The sequence below is a fragment of the Equus caballus genome, chromosome 28, assembly GCF_041296265.1.
Source record: "Equus caballus isolate H_3958 breed thoroughbred chromosome 28, TB-T2T, whole genome shotgun sequence".
NCBI classification, from domain to species: domain Eukaryota; kingdom Metazoa; phylum Chordata; class Mammalia; order Perissodactyla; family Equidae; genus Equus; species Equus caballus.
In genome coordinates, this window is record NC_091711.1 from 3492147 (window position 1) to 3511823 (window position 19677).

Below are 19677 nucleotides of genomic sequence, written 5' to 3' on the forward strand. Positions count from 1 at the left end.
ACCTGCGAGGCTTGCTGGAACCACCTGCCAGTCATGCCAAAATCACCTGCCAAGTAAACCAGAACCGCTTGGCGGACACTGCGGAAACACCTGTCGGGCCGGCTGGAACCACATCTCAGACGTGCCAGAAACGTGTTCATGAGATGCTGGAACCACACCACGAACAGACGGATACCACCTGCCAGAACCGCCTGAACCACCTGTTGAGCACGCCGGAACCACCTGCTCAACTTACCGGTACCACCTCCCTGACACGCCAAAATCAGCTGCTGGGTATGCCAGAACCACTTGGCGGACACTCCGGAATCATCTGCCGGACATGCCGGAACCAGCTCTCAGACACACCAGAACCAAGTGCCGGAGACGCCGGAAGCACCTGCCGAGCATGCAGGAGCCACCTGCTCGACTCGCCAGAAACACCTGCTGGACACGCCAAAATCACCTGCCGGGTATTCCAGAACCACCTGGCGGACACTATGGAATCACCTGCCGCGCATGCCGGAACCACCTCTCAGACGTGCCGGAAGCACGTGCCACACACGCCGGAAACACCTACCGGACAGACCGGAACCACCTGCGAAGAACGCCGGAGCCACCTGTTCGACTCGCTGGAACCACCTGCCGGACAGGCCAATATCAACTGCTGGCTATGCCAGAACCACCTGGGGGACGGTCCGGGATCACCTGCCAGCCATGGCGGAACCACCTCTCAGACGTACCAGAACCACCTGCCGGAGAAGCTGGAAACACGTCCTGGACAGACTGGAACCACGTGACGGCCATGCCTGAACCACCTGCCGAGCACGGCGGAACCACCTGCCGGACACGCCAAAATCACCTGCGGGCTATGCCAGAACCACTTGGACGACTCTTCGAAATGACCTGCCGGGCATGTTGGAACCACCTCTCAGACGTGCCAGAAGCACGTGGCGGACAGTCCGGAATCACCTGTTGGGCATACGCAACCACCTCTGAGACGTACCAGAACCACGTGCCGTGCACGCCGGAACCACCTACCGGACAGACCGGAATCAACTTTTGGGCATGCCGGAACCACCAGTCAGATGTGCCGGAGACGCCGGAAGCACCTGCCGAGCACGTCTCAACCACCTGCTCAACTCGGCTGAACCACCTGCCGGACACGCCAAAATCACCTGCGGGCTATGCCAGAACCACTTGGACGACTCTTCGAAATGACCTGCCGGGCATGTTCGAACCACCTCTCAGACGTGCCAGAAGCACGTGGCGGACAGTCCAGAATCACCTGTTGGGCATACGCAACCACCTCTGAGACGTACCAGAACCACGTGCCGTGCACGCCGGAACCACCTACCGGACAGACCGGAATCAACTTTTGGGCATGCCGGAACCACCAGTCAGATGTGCCAGAAACACGTGCCGGAGACGCCGGAAGCACCTGCCGAGCACGTCGCAACCACCTGCTCAACTCGCCTGAACCACCTGCCGGACACGCCAAAATCACCTGCCCGCTACACCAGCACCACTTCGGGGACAAGCCGGAATCACGTGAGGGGCATGCCGGCACAGCCTCTCAGACTGAACCTCGTGCCGGACACCACAGAACCACCTGCCGGACAGACCGGAACCACCTGCCGGACACGCCGGAACCACCGGCTCGACCCGCCGGAACGACCGCTGGACATGCAAAATCACCTGCCGGCTACGCCGGAAACACTTGGCGAACACTCCGGAATCACCTGCCAGGCATGCCGGAGCCACCTGCTCGACTCGCCAGAAACACCTGCCGGACACGCAAAAATCACCTGCCGGCTACGCCACAACCAGTTGGGGAACACTTCGGAATCACCTGCCGGGCTTGCTGGAACCACCTGCCGGTCATGCCAAAATCACCTGCCAACTACGCAAGTACCACTTGGCGGACACAGTGGAAACACCTGTCGGGCCGGCCGGAACCACATCTCAGACGTGCCAGAACCATGTGCATGAGATGCTGGAACCACACCCCCAACAGACGTAAAACACCTGCCAGACCCGCCTGAACAACCTGCCGAGCACGCCGGAGCGACCTGCTCGACTCGCCGGAACCACCTACCTGACATGCCCAAATCACCAGCCGGGTATGCCAGAACCACTTGGCGGACACTCCGGAATCACATGCCGGGCATGCCGGAACCACCTCTCAGATATGCCAGAACCACGTGACGGAGACGCCGGAAGCACCTGCCGAGCACGCCAGAGCCACCTGCTCGACTCGCCAGAACCACCTGCCGGACACGCAAAAATCACCTGCCGGCTATGCCACAACCAGTTGGGGAACACTTCGGAATCACCTGCCGGGCTTGCTGGAACCACCTGCCGGTCATGCCAAAATCACCTGCCAACTACGCCAGTACCACTTGGCGGACACTGTGGAAACACCTGTCGGGCCGGCCGGAACCACATCTCAGACGTGCCAGAACCATGTGCATGAGATGCTGCAACCACACCCCGAACAGACGGAAAACACCTGCCAGACCCGTCTGAACAACCTGCCGAGCACGCCGGAGCCACCTGCTCGACTCGCCGGAACCACCTACCTGACATGCCCAAATCACCAGCCGGGTATGCCAGAACCACTTGCCGGACACTCCGGAATCATCTGCCGGACATGCCGGAACCAGCTCTCAGACACACCAGAACCACGTGCCGGAGACGCCGGAAGCACCTGCCGAGCATGCCGGAGCCACCTGCTCGACTCGCCAGAAACACCTGCCGGACACTCCAAAATCACCTGCCGGGTATGCCAGAACCACCTGGCGGACACTCCGAAACCACCTGTCGCGCATGCCGGAACCACCTCTCAGACGTGCCGGAAGCACGTGCCGGACACGCCGGAATCACCTACCGGACAGACCGGAACCACCTGCCGAGCACGCCGGAGCCACCTGTTCGACTCGCTGGAACCACCTGCCGGACAGGCCAATATCAACTGCTGGCTATGCCAGAACCACCTGGTCGACGGTCCGGAATCACCTGCCAGCCATGGCGGAACCACCTCTCAGACGTACCAGAACCACCTGCCGGAGAAGCTGGAAACACGTCCTGGACAGTCTGGAACCACCTGCCGGCCATGCCTGAACCACCTGCCAAGCACAACGGAACAACCTGCCAGACACGACAAAATCACCTGCGTGTTATGCCAGAACCACTTGGAGGACTCTCTGGGATGACCTGCCGGGCATGCCGGAACCACCTCTCAGACGTGCCAGAACCATGTGGCGGACAGTCCGGAATCACCTGTTGGGCATGCGCAACCACCTCTGAGACGTACCAGAACCACATGCCGTGCAGGCTGGAACCACCTACCGGACAGACCGGAATCACCTTTCGGGCATGCCGGAACCACCTGTCAGATGTGCCAGAAACACATGCCGGAGACGCCGGAAGCACCTGCCAAGCACGTTGGAACCACCTGCTCAACTCGCCTGAACCACCTGCCGGACATGCCAAAATCACCTGCCGACTATGCCAGAACCACTTGGCGAACACTCCGGAATCACTTGCCGGGCATGCAGGAACCACCTCTCAGACATGCCAGAACCCCGTGCCAATGACCCCGGAAGCACCAGCCGAGCACGCCGGAACCACCTGCTCGACTCGCCAGAACCACCTGCCGATCACGCAAAAATCACCTGCCGGCTACGCCACAACCAGTTGGTGAACACTTTGGAATCACCTGCCAGGCTTGCTGGAACCACCTGCCAGTCATGCCAAAATCACCTGCCAACTACGCCAGAACCGCTTGGCGGACACTGCGGAAACACCTGTCGGGCCGGCTGGAACCACATCTCAGACGTGCCAGAAACGTGTTCATGAGATGCTGGAACCACACCCCGAACAGACGGATACCACCTGCCAGAACCGCCTGAACCACCTGCTGAGCACGCCGGAACCACCTGCTCGACTCACCGGTACCACCTCCCTGACACGCCAAAATCACCTGCTGGGTATGCCAGAACCACTTGGCGGACACTCCGGAATCATCTGCCGGACATGCCGGAACCAGCTCTCAGGCACACCAGAACCACGTGCCGGAGACGCCGGAAGCACCTGCCGAGCATGCCGGAGCCACCTGCTCGACTCGCCAGAAACACCTGCCGGACACGCCAAAATCACCTGCCGGGTATGCCAGAACCACCTGGCGGACACTCCGGAATCACCTGCCGCGCATGCCGGAACCACCTCTCAGACGTGCCAGAAGCACGTGCCAGACACGCCGGAAACACCTACCGGACAGACCGGAACCACCTGCCAAGAACGCCGGAGCCACCTGTTCGACTCGCTGGAACCACCTGCCGGACAGGCCAATATCAACTGCTGGCTATGCCAGAACCACCTGGGGGACAGTCCGGGATCACCTGCCAGCCATGGCGGAACCACCTCTCAGACGTACCAGAACCACCTGCCGGAGAAGCTGGAAACACGTCCTGGACAGACTGGAACCACGTGACGGCCATGCCTGAACCACCTGCCGAGCACGGCGGAACCACCTGCCGGACACGCCAAAATCACCTGCGGGCTACGCCAGAACCACTTGGATGACTCTGCGAAATGACCTGCCGGGCATGTTGGAACCACCTCTCAGACGTGCCAGAAGCCCGTGGCGGACAGTCCGGATTCACCTGTTGGGCATACGCAACCACCTCTGAGACGTACCAGAACCACGTGCCGTGCACGCTGGAACCACCTACCGGACAGACCGGAATCAACTTTTGGGCATGCCGGAACCACCAGTCAGATGTGCCAGAAACACGTGCCGGAGACGCCGGAAGCACCTGCCGAGCATGTCGCAACCACCTGCTCAACTCGCCTGAACCAACTGCCGGACACGCCAAAATCACCTGCCCGCTACACCAGCACCACTTCGGGGACAAGCCGGAATCACGTGAGGGGCATGCCGGCACAGCCTCTCAGACTGAACCTCGTGCCGGACACCACAGAACCACCTGCCGGACAGACCGGAACCACCTGCCGGACACGCCGGAACCACCGGCTCGACCCGCCGGAACGACCGCTGGACATGCAAAATCACCTGCCGGCTACGCCGGAAACACTTGGCGAACACTCCGGAATCACCTGCCGGGCATGCCGGAACCACCTCTCAGATATGCCAGAACCACGTGCCAATGACCCCGGAAGCACCTGCCGAGCACGCCGGAACCACCTGCTCGACTCGCCAGAACCACCTGCCGGACACGCAAAAATCACCTGCCGGCTACGCCACAACCAGTTGGGGAACACTTTGGAATCACCTGCCGGGCTTGCTGGAACCACCTGCCGGTCATGCCAAAATCACCTGCCAACTACGCCAGTACCACTTGGCGGACACTGTGGAAACACCTGTCGGGCCGGCCGGAACCACATCTCAGACGTGCCAGAACCATGTGCATGAGATGCTGGAACCACACCCCGAACAGACGGAAAACACGTGCCAGACCCGTCTGAACAACCTGCCGAGCACGCCGGAGCCACCTGCTCGACTCGCCGGAACCACCTACCTGACATGCCCAAATCACCAGCCGGGTATGCCAGAACCACTTGGCGGACACTCCGGAATCATCTGCCGGACATGCCGGAAGCAGCTCTCAGACACACCAGAACCACGTGCCGGAGACGCCGGAAGCACCTGCCGAGCATGCCGGAGCCACCTGCTCGACTCGCCAGAAACACCTGCCGGACACGCCAAAATCACCTTCCGGGTACGCCAGAACCACCTGGCGGACACTCCGAAACCACCTGTCGCGCATGCCGGAACCACCACTCAGACGTGCCGGAAGCACATGCCGGACACGCCGGAATCACCTACCGGACAGACCGGAACCACCTGCCGAGCACGGCAGAGCCACCTGTTCGACTCGCTGGAACCACCTGCCGGACAGGCCAATATCAACTGCTGGCTATGCCAGAACCACCTGGGGGACGGTCCGGAATCACCTGCCAGCCATGGCGGAACCACCTCTCAGACGTACCAGAACCACCTGCCGGAGAAGCTGGAAACACGTCCTGGACAGTCTGGAACCACCTTCCGGCCAAGCCTGAACCACCTGCCAAGCACAATGGAACAACCTGCCAGACACGCCAAAATCACCTGCGTGTTATGCCAGAACCACTTGGAGGACTCTCTGGGATGACCTGCCGGGCATGCCGGAACCACCTCTCAGACGTGCCAGAACCATGTGGCGGACAGTCCGGAATCACCTGTTGGGCATGCGCAACCACCTCTGAGACGTACCAGAACCACATGCCGTGCAGGCTGGGACCACCTACCGGACAGACCGGAATCACCTTTCGGGCATGCCGGAACCACCTGTCAGATGTGCCAGAAACACGTGCCAGAGACGCCGGAAGCACCTGCCAAGCACGTTGGAACCACCTGCTCAACTCGCCTGAACCACCTGCCGGACATGCCAAAATCACCTGCCGACTATGCCAGAACCACTTGGCGAACACTCCGGAATCACTTGCCGGGCATGCAGGAACCACCTCTCAGACATGCCAGAACCCCGTGCCAATGACCCCGGAAGCACCAGCCGAGCACACCGGAACCACCTGCTCGACTCGCCAGAACCACCTGCCGATCACGCAAAAATCACCTGCCGGCTACGCCACAACCAGTTGGTGAACACTTTGGAATCACCTGCCAGGCTTGCTGGAACCACCTGCCGGTCATGCCAAAATCACCTGCCAACTACGCCAGAACCGCTTGGCGGACACTGCGGAAACACCTGTCGGGCCGGCTGGAACCACATCTCAGACGTGCCAGAAACGTGTTCATGAGATGCTGGAACCACACCCCGAACAGACGGATACCACGTGCCAGAACCGCCTGAACCACCTGCTGAGCACGGCGGAACCACCTGCTCGACTCACCGGTACCACCTCCCTGACACGCCAAAATCAACTGCTGGGTATGCCAGAACCACTTGGCGGACACTCCGGAATCATCTGCCGGACATGCTGGAACCAGCTCTCAGACACACCAGAACCAAGTGCCGGAGACGCCGGAAGCACCTGCCGAGCATGCCGGAGCCACCTGCTCGACTCGCCAGAAACACCTGCCTGACACGCCAATATCAACTGCTGGCTATGCCAGAACCACCTGGGGGACAGTCCGGGATCACCTGCCAGCCATGGCGGAACCACCTCTCAGACGGACCAGAACCACCTGCCGGAGAAGCTGGAAACACGTCCTGGACAGACTGGAACCACGTGACGGCCATGCCTGAACCACCTGCCGAGCACGGCGGAACCACCTGCCGGACACGCCAAAATCACCTGCGGGCTACGCCAGAACCACTTGGATACTCTGCGAAATGACCTGCCGGGCATGTTGGAACCACCTCTCAGACGTGCCAGAAGCACGTGGCGGACAGTCCGGAATCACCTGTTGGGCATACGCAACCACCTCTGAGACGTACCAGAACCACGTGCCGTGCACGCCGGAACCACCTACCGGACAGACCGGAATCAACTTTTGGGCATGCCGGAACCACCAGTCAGATGTGCCAGAAACACGTGCTGGAGACGCCGGAAGCACCTGCCGAGCACGTCGCAACCACCTGCTCAACTCGCCTGAACCAACTGCCGGACACGCCAAAATCACCTGCCCGCTACACCAGCACCACTTCGGGGACAAGCCGGAATCACGTGAGGGGCATGCCGGCACAGCCTCTCAGACTGAACCTCGTGCCGGACACCACAGAACCACCTGCCGGACAGACCGGAACCACCTGCCGGACACGCCGGAACCACCGGCTCGACCCGCCGGAACGACCGCTGGACATGCAAAATCACCTGCCGGCTACGCCGGAAACACTTGGCGAACACTCCGGAATCACCTGCCGGGCATGCCGGAACCACCTCTCAGATATGCCAGAACCAAGTGCCAATGACCCCGGAAGCACCTGCCGAGCACGCCGGAACCACCTGCTCGACTCGCCAGAACCACCTGCCGGACACGCAAAAATCACCTGCCGGCTACGCACAACCAGTTGGGGAACACTTCGGAATCACCTGCCGGGCTTGCTGGAACCACCTGCCGGTCACGCCAAAATCACCTGCCAACTACGCCAGTACCACTTGGCGGACACTGTGGAAACACCTGTCGGGCCGGCCGGAACCACATCTCAGACGTGCCAGAACCATGTGCATGAGATGCTGGAACCACACCCCGAAGAGACGGAAAACACCTGCCAGACCCGTCTGAACAACCTGCCGAGCACGCCGGAGTCACCTACCTGACATGCCCAAATCACCAGCCGGGTACGCCAGAACCACTTGGCGGACACTCCGGAATCATCTGCCGGACATGCCGGAACCAGCTCTCAGACACACCAGAACCACGTGCCGGAGACGCCGGAAGCACCTGCCGAGCATGCCGGAGCCACCTGCTCGACTCGCCAGAAACACCTGCCGGACACGCCAAAATCACCTGCCGGGTACGCCAGAACCACCTGGCGGACACTCCGAAATCACCTGTCGCGCATGCCGGAACCACCTCTCCCACGTGCCGGAAGCATGTGCCGGACACGCCGGAATCACCTACCGGACAGACCGGAACCACCTGCCGAGCACGCCGGAGCCACCTGTTTGACTCGCTGGAACCACCTGCCGGACAGGCCAATATCAACTGCTGGCTATGCCAGAACCACCTGGGGGACGGTCCGGAATCACCTGCCAGCCATGGCGGAACCACCTCTCAGACGTACCAAAACCACCTGCCGGAGAAGCTGGAAACACGTCCTGGACAGTCTGGAACCACCTGCCGCCCAAGCCTGAACCACCTGCCAAGCACAACGGATCAACCTGCCAGACACGCCAAAATCACCTGCGTGTTATGCCAGAACCACTTGGAGGACTCTCTGGGATGACCGGCCGGGAATGCCGGAACCACCTCTCAGACGTGCCAGAACCATGTGGCGGACAGTCCGGAATCACCTGTTGGGCATGCGCAACCACCTCTGAGACGTACCAGAACCACATGCCGTGCAGGCTGGAACCACCTACCAGACAGCCCGGAATCACCTTTCGGGCATGCCGGAACCACCTGTCAGATGTGCCAGAAACACGTGCCGGAGACGCCGGAAGCACCTGCCAAGCACGTTGGAACCACCTGCTCAACTCGCCTGAACCACCTGCCGGACATGCCAAAATCACCTGCCGACTATGCCAGAACCACTTGGCGAACACTCCGGAATCACTTGCCGGGCATGCAGGAACCACCTCTCAGACATGCCAGAACCCCGTGCCAATGACCCCGGAAGCACCAGCCGAACACGCCGGAACCACCTGCTCGACTCGCCAGAACCACCTGCCGATCACGCAAAAATCACCTGCCGGCTACGCCACAACCAGTTGGTGAACACTTTGGAATCACCTGCCAGGCTTGCTGGAACCACCTGCCAGTCATGCCAAAATCACCTGCCAACTACGCCAGAACCGCTTGGCGGACACTGCGGAAACAAATGTCGGGCCAGCTGGAACCACATCTCAGACGTGCCAGAAACGTGTTCATGAGATGCTGGAACCACACCCCGAACAGACGGATACCACCTGCCAGAACCGCCTGAACCACCTGCTGAGCACGCCGGAACCACCTGCTTGACTCACCGGTACCACCTCCCTGACTCGTCAAAATCACCTGCTGGGTATGCCAGAACCACTTGGCGGACACTCCGGAATCATCTGCCGGGCATGCCAGAACCAGCTCTCAGACACACCAGAACCAAGTGCCGGAGACGCCGGAAGCACCTGCCGAGCATGCCGGAGCCACCTGCTCGACTCGCCAGAAACACCTGCCGGACACGCCAAAATCACCTGCCGGGTACGCCAGAACCACCTGGCGGACACTACGGAATCACCTGCCGCGCATGCGGAACCACCTCTCAGACGTGCCGGAAGCACGTGCCAGACACGCCGGAAACACCTACCGGACAGACCGGAACCACCTGCCAAGAACGCCGGAGCCACCTGTTCGACTCGCTGGAACCACCTGCCGGACAGGCCAATATCAACTGCTGGCTATGCCAGAACCACCTGGGGGACAGTCCGGGATCACCTGCCAGCCATGTTGGAACCACCTCTCAGACGTGCCAGAAGCACGTGGCGGACAGTCCGGAATCACCTGTTGGGCATACGCAACCACCTCTGAGACGTACCAGAACCACGTGCCGTGCACGCCGGAACCACCTACCGGACAGACCGGAATCAACTTTTGGGCATGCCGGAACCACCAGTCAGATGTGCCAGAAACACGTGCCGGAGACGCCGGAAGCACCTGCCGAGCACGTCGCAACCACCTGCTCAACTCGCCTGAACCACCTGCCGGACACGCAAAAATCACCTGCCGGCTACGCCACAACCAGTTGGTGAACACTTTGGAATCACCTGCCAGGCTTGCTGGAACCACCTGCCAGTCATGCCAAAATCACCTGCCAACTACGCCAGAACCGCTTGGCGGACACTGCGGAAACACCTGTCGGACCGGCTGGAACCACATCTAAACGTGCCAGAAAGGTGTTCATGAGATGCTGGAACCACACCCCGAACAGACGGATACCACCTGCCAGAACCGCCTGAACCACCTGCTGAGCACTCCGGAACCACCTGCTCGACTCACCGGTACCACCTCCCTGACACGCCAAAATCACCTGCTGGGTATGCCAGAACCACTTGGCGGACACTCTGGAATCATATGCCGGACATGCCGGAACCAGCTCTCAGACACACCAGAACCAAGTGCCGGAGACGCCGGAAGCACCTGCCGATCATGCCGGAGCCACCTGCTCGACTCGCCAGAAACACCTGCCGGACACGCCAAAATCACCTGCCGGGTATGCCAGAACCACCTGGCGGACACTACGGAATCACCTGTCGCGGATGACGGAACCACCTCTCAGACGTGCCGGAAGCACGTGCCAGACACGCCGGAAACACCTACCGGACAGACCGGAACCACCTGCCAAGAACGCCGGAGCCACCTGTTCGACTCGCTGGAACCACCTGCCGGACAGGCCAATATCAACTGCTGGCTATGCCAGAACCACCTGGGGGACAGTCCGGGATCACCTGCCAGCCATGGCGGAACCACCTCTCAGACGTACCAGAACCACCTGCCGGAGAAGCTGGAAACACGTCCTGGACAGACTGGAACCACGTGGCGGCCATGCCTGAACCACCTGCCGAGCACGGCGGAACCACCTGCCGGACACGCCAAAATCACCTGCGGGCTACGCCAGAACCACTTGGACGACTCTCCGAAATGACCTGCCGGGCATGTTGGAACCACCTCTCAGACGTGCCAGAAGCACGTGGCGGACAGTCCGGAATCACCTGTTGGGCATACGCAACCACCTCTGAGACGTACCAGAACCACGTGCCGTGCACGCCGGAACCACCTACCGGCCAGACTGGAATCAACTTTCGGGCATGCCGGAACCACCAGTCAGATGTGCCAGAAACACGTGCCGGAGACGCCGGAAGCACCTGCCGAGCACGTCGCAACCACCTGCTCAACTCGCCTGAACCACCTGCCGGACACGCCAAATTCACCTGCCCGCTACACCATCACCACTTCGGGGACAAGCCGGAATCACGTGAGGGGCATGCCGGCACAGCCTCGCAGACTGAACCTCGTGCCGGACACCACAGAACCACCTGCCGGACAGACCGGAACCACCTGCCGGACACGCCGGAACCACCGGCTCGACCCGCCGGAACGACCGCTGGACATGCAAAATCACCTGCCGGCTACGCCGGAAACACTTGGCGAACACTCCGTAATCACCTGCCGGGCATGCCGGAACCACCTCTCAGATATGCCAGCACCACGTGCCAATGACCCCGGAAGCACCTGCCGAGCACGCCGGAACCACCTGCTCGACTCGCCAGAACCACCTGCCGGACACGCAAAAATCACCTGCCGGCTACGCCACAACCAGTTGGGGAACACTTCGGAATCACCTGCCGGGCTTGCTGGAACCACCTGCCGGTCATGCCAAAATCACCTGCCAACTACGCCAGTACCACTTGGCGGACACTGTGGAAACACCGGTCGGGCCGGCCGGAACCACATCTCAGACGTGCCAGAACCATGTGCATGAGATGCTGGAACCACACCCCGAACAGACGGAAAACACCTGCCACACCCGTCTGAACAACCTGCCGAGCACACCGGAGCCACCTGCTCGACTCGCCGGAACCACCTACCTGACATGCCCAAATCACCAGCCGGGTATGCCAGAACCACTTGCCGGACACTCCGGAATCATCTGCCGGACATGCCGGAACCAGCTCTCAGACACACCAGAACCACGTGCCGGAGACGCCGGAAGCACCTGCCGAGCATGCCGGAGCCACCTGCTCGACTCGCCAGAAACACCTGCCGGACACGCCAAAATCACCTGCCGGGTACGCCAGAACCACCTGGCGGACACTCCGAAACCACCTGTCGCGCATGCCGGAACCACCTCTCAGACGTGCCGGAAGCACGTGCCGGACACGCCGGAATCACCTACCAGACAGACCGGAACCACCTGCCGAGCACGCCGGAGCCACCTGTTCGACTCGCTGGAACCACCTGCCGGACAGGCCAATATCAACTGCTGGCTATGCCAGAACCACCTGGGGGACGGTCCGGAATCACCTGCCAGCCATGGCGGAACCACCTCTCAGACGTACCAGAACCACCTGCCGGAGAAGCTGGAAACACGTCCTGGACAGTCTGGAACCACCTGCCGGCCAAGCCTGAACCACCTGCCAAGCACAACGGAACAACCTGCCAGACACGCCAAAATCACCTGCGTGTTATGCCAGAACCACTTGGAGGACTCTCTGGGATGACCTGCCGGGCATGCCGGAACCACCTCTCAGACGTGCCAGAACCATGTGGCGGACAGTCCGGAATCACCTGCTGGTCATGCGCAACCACCTCTGAGACGGACCAGAACCACATGCCGTGCAGGCTGGAACCACCTACCGCACAGACCGGAATCACCTTTCGGGCATGCCGGAACCACCTGTCAGATGTGCCAGAAACACGTGCCGGAGACGCCGGAAGCACCTGCCAAGCACGTTGGAACCACCTGCTCAACTCGCCTGAACCACCTGCCGGACATGCCAAAATCACCTGCCGACTATGCCAGAACCACTTGGCGAACACTCCGGAATCACTTGCCGGGCATGCAGGAACCACCTCTCAGACATGCCAGAACCCCGTGCCAATGACCCGGGAAGCACCAGCCGAGCACGCCGGAACCACCTGCTCGACTCGCCAGAACCACCTGCCGATCACGCAAAAATCACCTGCCGGCTACGCCACAACCAGTTGGGGAACACTTCGGAATCACCTGCCGGGCTTGCTGGAACCACCTGCCGGTCATGCCAAAATCACCTGCCAACTACGCCAGTACCACTTGGCAGACACTGTGGAAACATCTGTGTGGCCGGCCGGAACCACATCTGAGACGTGCCAGAACCATGTGCATGAGATGCTGGAACCACACCCCGAACAGACGGAAAACACCTGCCAGACCCGTCTGAACAACCTGCCGAGCACGCCGGAGCCACCTGCTCGACTCGCCGGAACCACCTACCTGACATGCCCAAATCACCAGCCGGGTATGCCAGAACCACTTGGCGGACACTCCGGAATCATCTGCCGGACATGCCGGAACCAGCTCTCAGACACACCAGAACCACGTGCCGGAGACGCCGGAAGCACCTGCCGAGCATGCCGGAGCCACCTGCTCGACTCGCCAAAAACACCTGCCGGACACGCCAAAATCACCTGCCCGCTACACCAGCACCACTTCGGGGACAAGCCGGAATCACGTGAGGGGCATGCCGGCACAGCCTCTCACACTGAACCTTGTGCCGGACACCACAGAACCACCTGCTGGACAGACCGGAACCACCTGCCGGACACGCCGGAACCACCGGCTCGACACGCCGGAACGACCGCTGGAAATGCAAAATCACCTGCCGGCTATGCCGGAAACACTTGGCGAACACTCCGGAATCACCTGACGGGCATACCGGAACCACCTCTCAGATATGCCAGAACCACGTGCCAATGACCCCGGGAGCACCTGCCGAGCACGCCGGAACCACCTGCTCGACTCGCCAGAACCACCAGGCGGACACTCCGAAATCACCTGTCGCACATGCCGGAACCACCTCTCAGACGTGCCGGAAGCACGTGCCAGACACGCCGGAATCACCTACCGGACAGACCGGAACCAACTGCCGAGCACGCCGGAGCCACCTGTTCGACTCGCTGGAACCACCTGCCGGACAGGCCAATATCAACTGCTGGCTATGCCAGAACCATCTGGGGGACAGTCCGGAATCACCTGCCAGCCATGGCGGAACCACCTCTCAGACGTACCAGAACCACCTGCCGGAGAAGCTGGAAACACGTCCTGGACAGTCTGGAACCACCTGCCGGCCAAGCCTGAACCGCCTGCCAAGCACAACGGAACAACCTGCCAGACACGCCAAAATCACCTGCGTGTTATGCCAGAACCACTTGGACGACTCTCTGGGATGACCTGCCGGGCATGCCGGAACCACCTCTCAGACGTGCCAGAACCATGTGGCGGACAGTCCGGAATCACCTGTTGGGCATGCGCAACCACCTCTGAGACGTACCAGAACCACATGCCGTGCAGGCTGGAACCACCTACCGGACAGACCGGAATCACCTTTCGGGCATGCCGGAACCACCTGTCAGATGTGCCAGAAACACGTGCCGGAGACGCCGGAAGCACCTGCCAAGCACGTTGGAACCACCTGCTCAACTCTCCTGAACCACCTGCCGGACATGCCAAAATCACCTGCCGACTATGCCAGAACCACGTGGCGAACACTCCGGAATCACTTGCCGGGCATGCAGGAACCACCTCTCAGACATGCCAGAACCCCGTGCCAATGACCCCGGAAGCACCAGCCGAGCACGCCGGAACCACCTGCTCGACTCGCCATAACCACCTGCCGATCACGCAAAAATCACCTGCCGGCTACGCCACAACCAGTTGGTGAACACTTTGGAATCACCTGCGAGGCTTGCTGGAACCACCTGCCAGTCATGCCAAAATCACCTGCCAAGTAAACCAGAACCGCTTGGCGGACACTGCGGAAACACCTGTCGGGCCGGCTGGAACCACATCTCAGACGTGCCAGAAACGTGTTCATGAGATGCTGGAACCACACCACGAACAGACGGATACCACCTGCCAGAACCGCCTGAACCACCTGTTGAGCACGCCGGAACCACCTGCTCAACTTACCGGTACCACCTCCCTGACACGCCAAAATCAGCTGCTGGGTATGCCAGAACCACTTGGCGGACACTCCGGAATCATCTGCCGGACATGCCGGAACCAGCTCTCAGACACACCAGAACCAAGTGCCGGAGACGCCGGAAGCACCTGCCGAGCATGCAGGAGCCACCTGCTCGACTCGCCAGAAACACCTGCCGGACACGCCAAAATCACCTGCCGGGTATTCCAGAACCACCTGGCGGACACTATGGAATCACCTGCCGCGCATGCCGGAACCACCTCTCAGACGTGCCGGAAGCACGTGCCACACACGCCGGAAACACCTACCGGACAGACCGGAACCACCTGCGAAGAACGCCAGAGCCACCTGTTCGACTCGCTGGAACCACCTGCCGGACAGGCCAATATCAACTGCTGGCTATGCCAGAACCACCTGGGGGACGGTCCGGGATCACCTGCCAGCCATGGCGGAACCACCTCTCAGACGTACCAGAACCACCTGCCGGAGAAGCTGGAAACACGTCCTGGACAGACTGGAACCACGTGACGGCCATGCCTGAACCACCTGCCGAGCACGGCGGAACCACCTGCCGGACACGCCAAAATCACCTGCGGGCTATGCCAGAACCACTTGGACGACTCTTCGAAATGACCTGCCGGGCATGTTGGAACCACCTCTCAGACGTGCCAGAAGCACGTGGCGGACAGTCCGGAATCACCTGTTGGGCATACGCAACCACCTCTGAGACGTACCAGAACCACGTGCCGTGCACGCCGGAACCACCTACCGGACAGACCGGAATCAACTTTTGGGCATGCCGGAACCACCAGTCAGATGTGCCAGAAACACGTGCCGGAGACGCCGGAAGCACCTGCCGAGCACGTCTCAACCACCTGCTCAACTCGGCTGAACCACCTGCCGGACACGCCAAAATCACCTGCGGGCTATGCCAGAACCACTTGGACGACTCTTCGAAATGACCTGCCGGGCATGTTCGAACCACCTCTCAGACGTGCCAGAAGCACGTGGCGGACAGTCCAGAATCACCTGTTGGGCATACGCAACCACCTCTGAGACGTACCAGAACCACGTGCCGTGCACGCCGGAACCACCTACCGGACAGACCGGAATCAACTTTTGGGCATGCCGGAACCACCAGTCAGATGTGCCAGAAACACGTGCCGGAGACGCCGGAAGCACCTGCCGAGCACGTCGCAACCACCTGCTCAACTCGCCTGAACCACCTGCCGGACACGCCAAAATCACCTGCCCGCTACACCAGCACCACTTCGGGGACAAGCCGGAATCACGTGAGGGGCATGCCGGCACAGCCTCTCAGACTGAACCTCGTGCCGGACACCACAGAACCACCTGCCGGACAGACCGGAACCACCTGCCGGACACGCCGGAACCACCGGCTCGACCCGCCGGAACGACCGCTGGACATGCAAAATCACCTGCCGGCTACGCCGGAAACACTTGGCGAACACTCCGGAATCACCTGCCAGGCATGCCGGAGCCACCTGCTCGACTCGCCAGAAACACCTGCCGGACACGCAAAAATCACCTGCCGGCTACGCCACAACCAGTTGGGGAACACTTCGGAATCACCTGCCGGGCTTGCTGGAACCACCTGCCGGTCATGCCAAAATCACCTGCCAACTACGCAAGTACCACTTGGCGGACACAGTGGAAACACCTGTCGGGCCGGCCGGAACCACATCTCAGACGTGCCAGAACCATGTGCATGAGATGCTGGAACCACACCCCCAACAGACGTAAAACACCTGCCAGACCCGCCTGAACAACCTGCCGAGCACGCCGGAGCGACCTGCTCGACTCGCCGGAACCACCTACCTGACATGCCCAAATCACCAGCCGGGTATGCCAGAACCACTTGGCGGACACTCCGGAATCACATGCCGGGCATGCCGGAACCACCTCTCAGATATGCCAGAACCACGTGACGGAGACGCCGGAAGCACCTGCCGAGCACGCCAGAGCCACCTGCTCGACTCGCCAGAACCACCTGCCGGACACGCAAAAATCACCTGCCGGCTATGCCACAACCAGTTGGGGAACACTTCGGAATCACCTGCCGGGCTTGCTGGAACCACCTGCCGGTCATGCCAAAATCACCTGCCAACTACGCCAGTACCACATGGCGGACACTGTGGAAACACCTGTCGGGCCGGCCGGAACCACATCTCAGACGTGCCAGAACCATGTGCATGAGATGCTGCAACCACACCACGAACAGACGGAAAACACCTGCCAGACCCGTCTGAACAACCTGCCGAGCACGCCGGAGCCACCTGCTCGACTCGCCGGAACCACCTACCTGACATGCCCAAATCACCAGCCGGGTATGCCAGAACCACTTGCCGGAGCCTCCGGAATCATCTGCCGGACATGCCGGAACCAGCTCTCAGACACACCAGAACCACGTGCCGGAGACGCCGGAAGCACCTGCCGAGCATGCCGGAGCCACCTGCTCGACTCGCCAGAAACACCTGCCGGACACGCCAAAATCACCTGCCGGGTACGCCAGAACCACGTGGCGGACACTTCGAAACCACCTGTCGCGCATGCCGGAACCACCTCTCAGACGTGCCGGAAGCACGTGCCGGACACGCCGGAATCACCTACCGGACAGACCGGAACCACCTGCCGAGCACGCCGGAGCCACCTGTTCGACTCGCTGGAACCACCTGCCGGACAGGCCAATATCAACTGCTGGCTATGCCAGAACCACCTGGGGGACGGTCTGGAATCACCTGCCAGCCATGGCGGAACCACGTCTCAGACGTACCAGAACCACCTGCCGGAGAAGCTGGAAACACGTCCTGGACAGTCTGGAACCACCTTCCGGCCAAGCCTGAACCACCTGCCAAGCACAACGGAACAACCTGCCAGACACGCCAAAATCACCTGCGTGTTATGCCAGAACCACTTGGAGGACTCTCTGGGATGACCTGCCGGGCATGCCGGAACCACCTCTCAGACGTGCCAGAACCATGTGGCGGACAGTCCGGAATCACCTGTTGGGCATGCGCAACCACCTCTGAGACGTACCAGAACCACATGCCGTGCAGGCTGGAACCACCTACCGGACAGACCGGAATCACCTTTCGGGCAAGCCGGAACCACCTGTCAGATGTGCCAGAAACACGTGCCGGAGACTCCGGAAGCACCTGCCAAGCACGTTGGAACCACCTGCTCAACTCTCCTGAACCACCTGCCGGACATGCCAAAATCACCTGCCGACTATGCCAGAACCACGTGGCGAACACTCCGGAATCACTTGCCGGGCATGCAGGAACCACCTCTCAGACATGCCAGAACCCCGTGCCAATGACCCCGGAAGCACCAGCCGAGCACGCCGGAACCACCTGTTCGACTCGCCAGAACCACCTGCCGATCACGCAAAAATCACCTGCCGGCTACGCCACAACCAGTTGGTGAACACTTTGGAATCACCTACCAGGCTTGCTGGAACCACCTGCCAGTCATGCCAAAATCACCTGCCAAGTAAACCAGAACCGCTTGGCGGACACTGCGGAAACACCTGTCGGGCCGGCTGGAACCACATCTCAGACGTGCCAGAAACGTGTTCATGAGATGCTGGAACCACACCACGAACAGACGGATACCACCTGCCAGAACCGCCTGAACCACCTGTTGAGCACGCCGGAACCACCTGCTCAACTTACCGGTACCACCTCCCTGACACGCCAAAATCAGCTGCTGGGTATGCCAGAACCTCTTGGCGGACACTCCGGAATCATCTGCCGGACATGCCGGAACCAGCTCTCAGACACACCAGAACCAAGTGCCGGAGACGCCGGAAGCACCTGCCGAGCATGCAGGAGCCACCTGCTCGACTCGCCAGAAACACCTGCCGGACACGCCAAAATCACCTGCCGGGTATTCCAGAACCACCTGGCGGACACTATGGAATCACCTGCCGCGCATGCCGGAACCACCTCTCAGACGTGCCGGAAGCACGTGCCAGACACCCCGGAAACACCTACCGGACAGACCGGAACCACCTGCGAAGAACGCCAGAGCCACCTGTTCGACTCGCTGGAACCACCTGCCGGACAGGCCAATATCAACTGCTGGCTATGCCAGAACCACCTGGGGGACGGTCCGGGATCACCTGCCAGCCATGGCGGAACCACCTCTCAGACGTACCAGAACCACCTGCCGGAGAAGCTGGAAACACGTCCTGGACAGACTGGAACCACGTGACGGCCATGCCTGAACCACCTGCCGAGCACGGCGGAACCACCTGCCGGACACGCCAAAATCACCTGCGGGCTACGCCAGAACCACTTGGACGACTCTCCGAAATGACCTGCCGGGCATGTT